Genomic DNA, 6,497 nt, shown 5'->3' on the forward strand with positions numbered 1-6,497 from the left:
CTAGCGTTTCAGCCTCCTTTAAACTCAAGGCCGTCAGGATCCTAGGCTGGAAGTAAGAGGGGCCTAGATTTGGCGGCAGGGATGGGTGGGGTGGGGTGGGCAGCTAGATAGCGTGTCCTCCAGTAGTCAGGCCAGATAGGGAGAGACCGAGAGAGGCCCTGAGGCCCTTTGTCTGCTGGCCTCCAGAGCTGGGCCTTGTCCATCCCAGACCCTGTCCAGGGGATGACTGCCCTCTCCAAGAGGGACTCCAAGCCCCTTGAGGAGCCTGGAGTCCAAAGCTTTTCGATGGGAAGGGGGCATGTGGCCCAAGAGCCCAGCTGCCCAACAGGAGTGCCAGCGCCACCACACGTGGCTGGGCAGCCACGTGCCCGCTCTGCACATCCCCTGGCCCCTGTGGTGGTGATCACTGCCCACTTGTCCTAGGCATGCAGATTGAGCCACGAACACGTACAGCTCACAGAATGGTGCCTGGCACATGGTAAGGACCCACACGCAACGTCATCGAGTCAACACTGGCTCGTGGCGACCCTACAGGACAGGTTGGGGTGCTCCTGTGAGTTTCTGAGACTGTAACTGTTGGTGGGAGTAGAAATCCCTGTCTGTCTCCCAAGGAGCTTACAGTGGTTTCAAACTGCTAACCCTCTGGATCACAGGCCAGCTTGTAACCATGAGGAGATCAAGGCCCGGTAATTTAAATTCTCATCATCACCTCACCACAACTGGCCCTTTCTAGGGGACATCTGCTACCCCAAGAGCAGCAGAGACCACCTACTGACCAAGGCCAGGCTCTGCGCCCCCCTTTCCACGGGCCAGGAATCAGGATTAGACAGAGGGGGTGGCTTGGCCGAGGCCACACAGCAGTGAACGTGGAAGCAAACCTTGAACCTCCGAGGGTGGGTTGAGGCAGCAAGCCTGAGGAGGGGGCAACAGGACTGGCCAGACGTGGAGGGGAGGGACAGAGGGTGGTCTGGAGCTGTGGGCTTGAACCCGTGTGGTCAGGCAGACAGGGATATTCTTTACTGAGAACAAAGGGGCAGGCAGGGTCTGGTTGATTCCAGGGGGGGCGGTCGGGGTGGGGGAGCACATGGCTAAGGAGAGACCACTGGTCTCCCTGACAGTCAGGGGTGGGCTTCAGGAGGAGGTGGATGTGCACCCCAGTGGGCCGGGCGATGTGGTCTCATGGATTTCCGGGCCTGCAGGGCGTTCGTAGCTCAAATCCACCGTGGGAGCTCCCAGAGTTTCAGAAGCGGCCACGTCCTCCCCCGTTCCTGTGAACGAGGGAGTGCCACCCACTAGGCTGTGAGACCCTCGTGGGTTCAGCTTGCACTTTTTTGGGTGGATCTGGTCAGCAGTTCAGGGCCACCTTGGGCAACCCAGAAGGCCTGACAAAACTTCCTGCTGGGTCCTCGAAACCCCGTGTCCTGCCCTGAGAACCACCGTTCTGCCTCCCTGGACAAGGCGCCCCTGCAGCCAGCATTGCGGGGAGGGAGGCTTCTTCACGCAGAGAGGACTCGGTGCCCCAAGTCAGCCCGAGAGGTGGCTGGTCAAACGGGCCCTGTTTACTGGGACCATCCTTGATCATGGATGCTACCAGGCGGTGGGGGGAATGTCCCTGGGAGCAGCCAGAAGCAGGCCAGGCTTCATTGCTGGTTTTACTAAACGGGACCCACATTCGATAAGCCAAGGTCAACTTACGGAAGAACATCGAGAGAAGAGGAAAGTGGGAGATGAGGGAATGGAAGGAAGACAAAGGCTAAGGTGAGAGGGAGACGAGATAAGAGCAGGAGGGAAGGGAGGGGAGGAGACGGATACTTCCAAACTTCTGAGACCTCAAGACCTTGCTACTCCGCAAGGAGTTTCTGCCACTGTGGGCCTCGACTTGCCCCCTCCTACCCACTCATCCATGTCAGCCTGGCAGGGAGAAAATCCTGGAGAATGAGGATCCTTGGGGCATCTCCATCCACGGCCAACACACCATCCGGAGACACCTCTGCCCTTCCACTCTGAGGCCCAGAGGCTCATGGGAACTGGCCTCCTTCCTAGCAAGAGCTAAAGAACAGACTTCCCACAGGGTCTGCAAGTGGCAACGACCGCCGCAGCAATGAGCCTCGGAGCCACGGACAGCAGGCTTGATTAGAATGATGCAAAACAACACCCAGCATTCTTTGAGCTGAAAATGTAATTCAAGCCTCAAGCAGAACCATTGAAGGATTGTGTGGGCAAAATGTTGGCTGCTATAGGAAGCATCAAAAGAAGATGAAAGGAATACACAGAGTCACTGTAACCAAAAGAATTGGTCGATGGTCAACATTTCAAGAGGTAGCATACGGTCAAGAACAGATGGTAGTGAAGGAAGACGTCCAAGTTGTACTAAAGGAATTACCTGAAGACAAGGCTCCAGGCATCAAAATGTTAAACAAACGGACAAACGAACGGATACATCACTGGATGCACACTCACCTGTCTACGCCGGCACATTTGGAAACTTCTCCAAGCGACTGGAAGAGGCCCATAGGTATGCCCATTCCGAAACAAATCTGTCCAATGGAATGTGAAAATTATTGAACGGTGTCATTAATATCCCACGCAAGTAAACTTTTGCTGGAGACCATGTAAAAATGGTTGCGGCTGAAACCGAATTCAGGAGAGGAAGGAAAGTGAGGGGCATCGGTCCTGACACAGAAGGATCTCCGCAGAAAACAGAAAGATCTTCGCTTGTGCTTTATGGATTACGCAAGGGAGTTCAATGCTGTGTGAATCATACAAACTACAGATGGCACGGGCGAGAATGGAACTTTCAGACACTTCATTGTGCCCATGTGGAAGCGGTATGGAGATGGAGAGGCGATCATTTGAACGAAATGAGGGGATGGTGCATGGTTCAAACGCAGCACAGGCATGTGTCGGGGCTGTGCCCTTTGTGCTGAGCACAGAACTCAGGAGGCTGACCGGTCTGAAGAAGACCAGGGCATCAGGATTGGAGGAAGCCTCATCAGCAACCTGCAATGGTCAGACGACACAGCTTTGCTTGCTGAGAGTGAGGAGGGCACTAAGCACTTATTGAACATGGCCTTTGGGATGGGATGGCGGCCCAATACCAAGAGAACAGAAATCCTCACTCTGGACCAATAAGTCCTGGGAGACGTGAGGCTGTTTCCTCCCATGAAGATTTACAGCCTTGGACGTCCTGGGTTCTACTCTGGCCTTTGGGTGCCTCTGAGTCAGGATTGACTCCATGGCAGTCGATAGTGTTTGGTGCAGCAACCAGCGACGTGATAAATGTAGAAAATACCGCCGTTGTCAAGGCTTTTCATCTCACTCGTATCTACAGCAGTCGTCAAGAATCCAAACAACGCACCTCCCTGGGCCAATGTCCAGCAAAAGACCTCTTTTAAACGTTAAAAAGCAAAGATGTCACTTTGAGGGCTATAAGCCCAAGCAGAGTTCCACCCTAATCAATCCAACTCACCCTTTTCCCCAATTCTAAACCCATCCCAACTTTAACCCCCAACTCAACCAAACTCAATCCGATGTTGATCCAAGCACTAATCCTAACCTTAACTGCAGCCTAAACTCCAGCCCTAACCAACCTGACTCAACCTTAACCTTAGTCCTAAACCCAGTCCAACTTAATTTTAACCCTCACTCAACCCAGCCCAGTTCTAATCTGAACTCTAATTCTCCCTCTAACATTGTCCCAATCCCCAACTCCAGTGCCACGAGTTCTCTGTTGGCAACTTCTCCAACCAAGCACCGCAGGCCCACTTTCTGGACGGGCGGAAGTCGACGAAGGTGGGGTGCCCTGAAACCCCAGCTCCATAAAGACTCAGGTTCTGGCCTCCCAGGACCAGCCCTGGTGCTGCAGGGGCGATTTCCTGGGCAGGGCTGCAGTGCAGGGGGCCATGTGTGTGGACTTTCTCCTAAAGCCTTCCTGGACCCGGGACAATTGGGACAGTATGGGGTGGTGCAGCCTGGCTGGGGCAATGGGACCACCTTGAGTTACCTTCGAGTTTTCCAGCCAGGGAGAGGTGCTGCCCGGGCCCAACTGGAGGGCCCAGGAAGATGCAGCTGAGTGAGTGAGTGCAGCAGGGAGGGGCTTTCCAGAAGGGGAGAAAATTAGGTTGTCACTGAGATGCCATTATCTTCCTTCCTCCAATCTGTTTAATCCTCTGAGTGGGGTGCCAGGGGGAGAGGAAAGCACCCAAAACACAGAGCCCCGAGCCCAGCATATTTGTCGGGTGAGAGAAGCAGAGGAAGGTTCCAGATGTTGTAGCAGCTGCCCGCTGAGCTCCTTCCCAGGCCTGCAGCCCTTATCTAATCTCAGGAGGAAGCACACCTGGTACCTGACCCTCGGAAACTCCCACTCCTGCTATGGGCGGGCCACTGGGCAGCTGCTGACTCTGGGTGGGGACTGGGGCTCCTGGTGATGCCAGCAGTGAGCATGCTTAGCTGCTGACCGGAAGGTGGGAGGTTCGAGCCTAGCCTGAGGCATTTGGCAAGAAAGGAATGAGGCTCTGCTTCTGAAAAATCAGCCCCTGGACACCCCACCCCCACCCCACCCCCAGCTCAGTGAGCTTGGGAACACGCTACCTGCACTCTCACCTTGATCTCACTGCCGCTTCTCAGCCACGAGAGCTTGAGCACTCCCTGAGCCTTTCCAGGCCCACATTGTCCCGTCGGCATATCAGGCACACTCGTATTGCCCTCAGATCGCTCTGGCCTGGTCAAACAGCTTGATGCTTATGAGGCTCACACACACAGTACAGACCGCTCTACCTGTTAGGCACCCAGGCAACCACTGAGTGAGTGATCCGGACAAAGAGCCCTGGTGGCACAGTGGTTAAGCGCTTGGCTGCTGACCGCGCCATCAGCGGTTTGGCCCCCCCCGCAGGCACGGTGCAGGAGGAGGCCTGCTCCTATAAAGATGGGAGCCTGGGAAACAGGGGTGGGAGGGTGGGGCAGGTCCCCACTGTGCCGTGGGCCAAGGCCCCTACGAGCCGGATGAATTCAGCAGCAATGGGAGTGGCCAGCGGCTCAGTGAACTCGGGTCGCTTGTGGGTTCAAACTGGATCGGTGGCAGTGAGTTTAGCTGGAACAGGAACTGAAGGTCGATGGTTCTAACCCACTCAGAGGCACCTCGTAGGAGAGACCTGGCAACACTCCCCAAAGGTCCCAGCCAGGTCTCTGGAGCTCAGCTCTGCGCTGACACACACACGGGGTGGCTGAGCTGGAGTTGATACAACAGCGGCCGGTTGTTGTTGTTGGTTTATTACTGTTACTGTCACCCACCCTTCAGGGCTGGGCAAAGTGGTTTTTAGGGAGACCCTCCTTGACCATCCTGTCTAAAGAGTGTGCACTGGGGCGTCCCCTCTTCTCAGGGGCACCTGGCACACTCCTGAGGAGCCCTGCTGGTGCAAGGGGCTAGGTACGGAGCTGCTAAGCACAGGTCAGTGGTTCGAACTCACCATCTGCTCTGAGGGGGAAATATGAGGCTGTCTGTCTGCTCTCAGAAAGGCTGAGAGGCTCAGAATCCGAAGGGGTCGTTTTCTCCTGTCGCCAAGACCCCTGAGTTGGAATGGAAGCAGTGGCAGGGTGCTTGACTGCATGATTGTAATTATGAACCAGGGTGGGAGCTCCTGGATTATCCTGTCTCCTCCATCACAAGCCCTGAGGTTTAAGGCCCAGCGCTGCCCGGCCGGGGCAGGAGGTCAGTAATAGCGAATGGACAGTCTTGGAGTGGCTGAGGGATCTAGCAAGGGTTGGCTGGCTCCCGCTCTGCACAGCCCGACTGCCCAGGGGCTGCCAGACTCCCACTGCCCTGCACCCTCAAGCAAGAGCCACGCAGGACACAGGTGGCTGCTGGGCCAAGTGGTGGGGAGCCAGGGATGGAGGTAAGTGCGGGAAGGCCTTCCACTGAGAGGCAGCAAGTCTCTGGTCAGGAGCTGACCACACACACCTCCCTCCAGCCTTCCCACAGAGGACAGACTCCAGGCACACAGAAAGGTGGCTGTGCCCCATACCCTCTGGTCAGCACATTCCTCACTGCTGAGTCAGCCCTTGGGGCTCCTGGCCCCAGGGACATGCCAGGGCCCCTGGGCTGGGACTCCAGGCCTCTCAGGATGTCTCTGTTGGCAGTGTCCTCTCTGAGTCTACTTCCACCCCAGTGCTGCCCTCAGGCCTACGCACGGCTCCAAGGTCACCCCATCACTGGCAGCAGCCCGCCTGGGGTGCAGGCTATGGGCAACCTTGGCTTAAGGCCAGAGTGGACATCCCAGACGGGATCCAAGAAGAAGCAATGGCTGAAATGAACCCTCCAGCCCTGGAATGGCCTCACATTGGACAGGCCCTGAAGGATGGCTAGGGACCCCATGGGACCCCACTTTTGATCTTTCTCAGTCCGTCACAGTCAGCTGCCCGGCGAAGACCCCTTCGGTGGCCTCCAAGTCCACATGGCCCAGCAAGCCAGAGCCATCTTCTCGCCAACTCATTCAAGCCAC

This window comes from Echinops telfairi, unplaced genomic scaffold, assembly GCF_000313985.2.
Source record: "Echinops telfairi isolate 266 unplaced genomic scaffold, ASM31398v2 ScPeMD7_7413;HRSCAF=8451, whole genome shotgun sequence".
Lineage (NCBI taxonomy): Eukaryota > Metazoa > Chordata > Mammalia > Afrosoricida > Tenrecidae > Echinops > Echinops telfairi.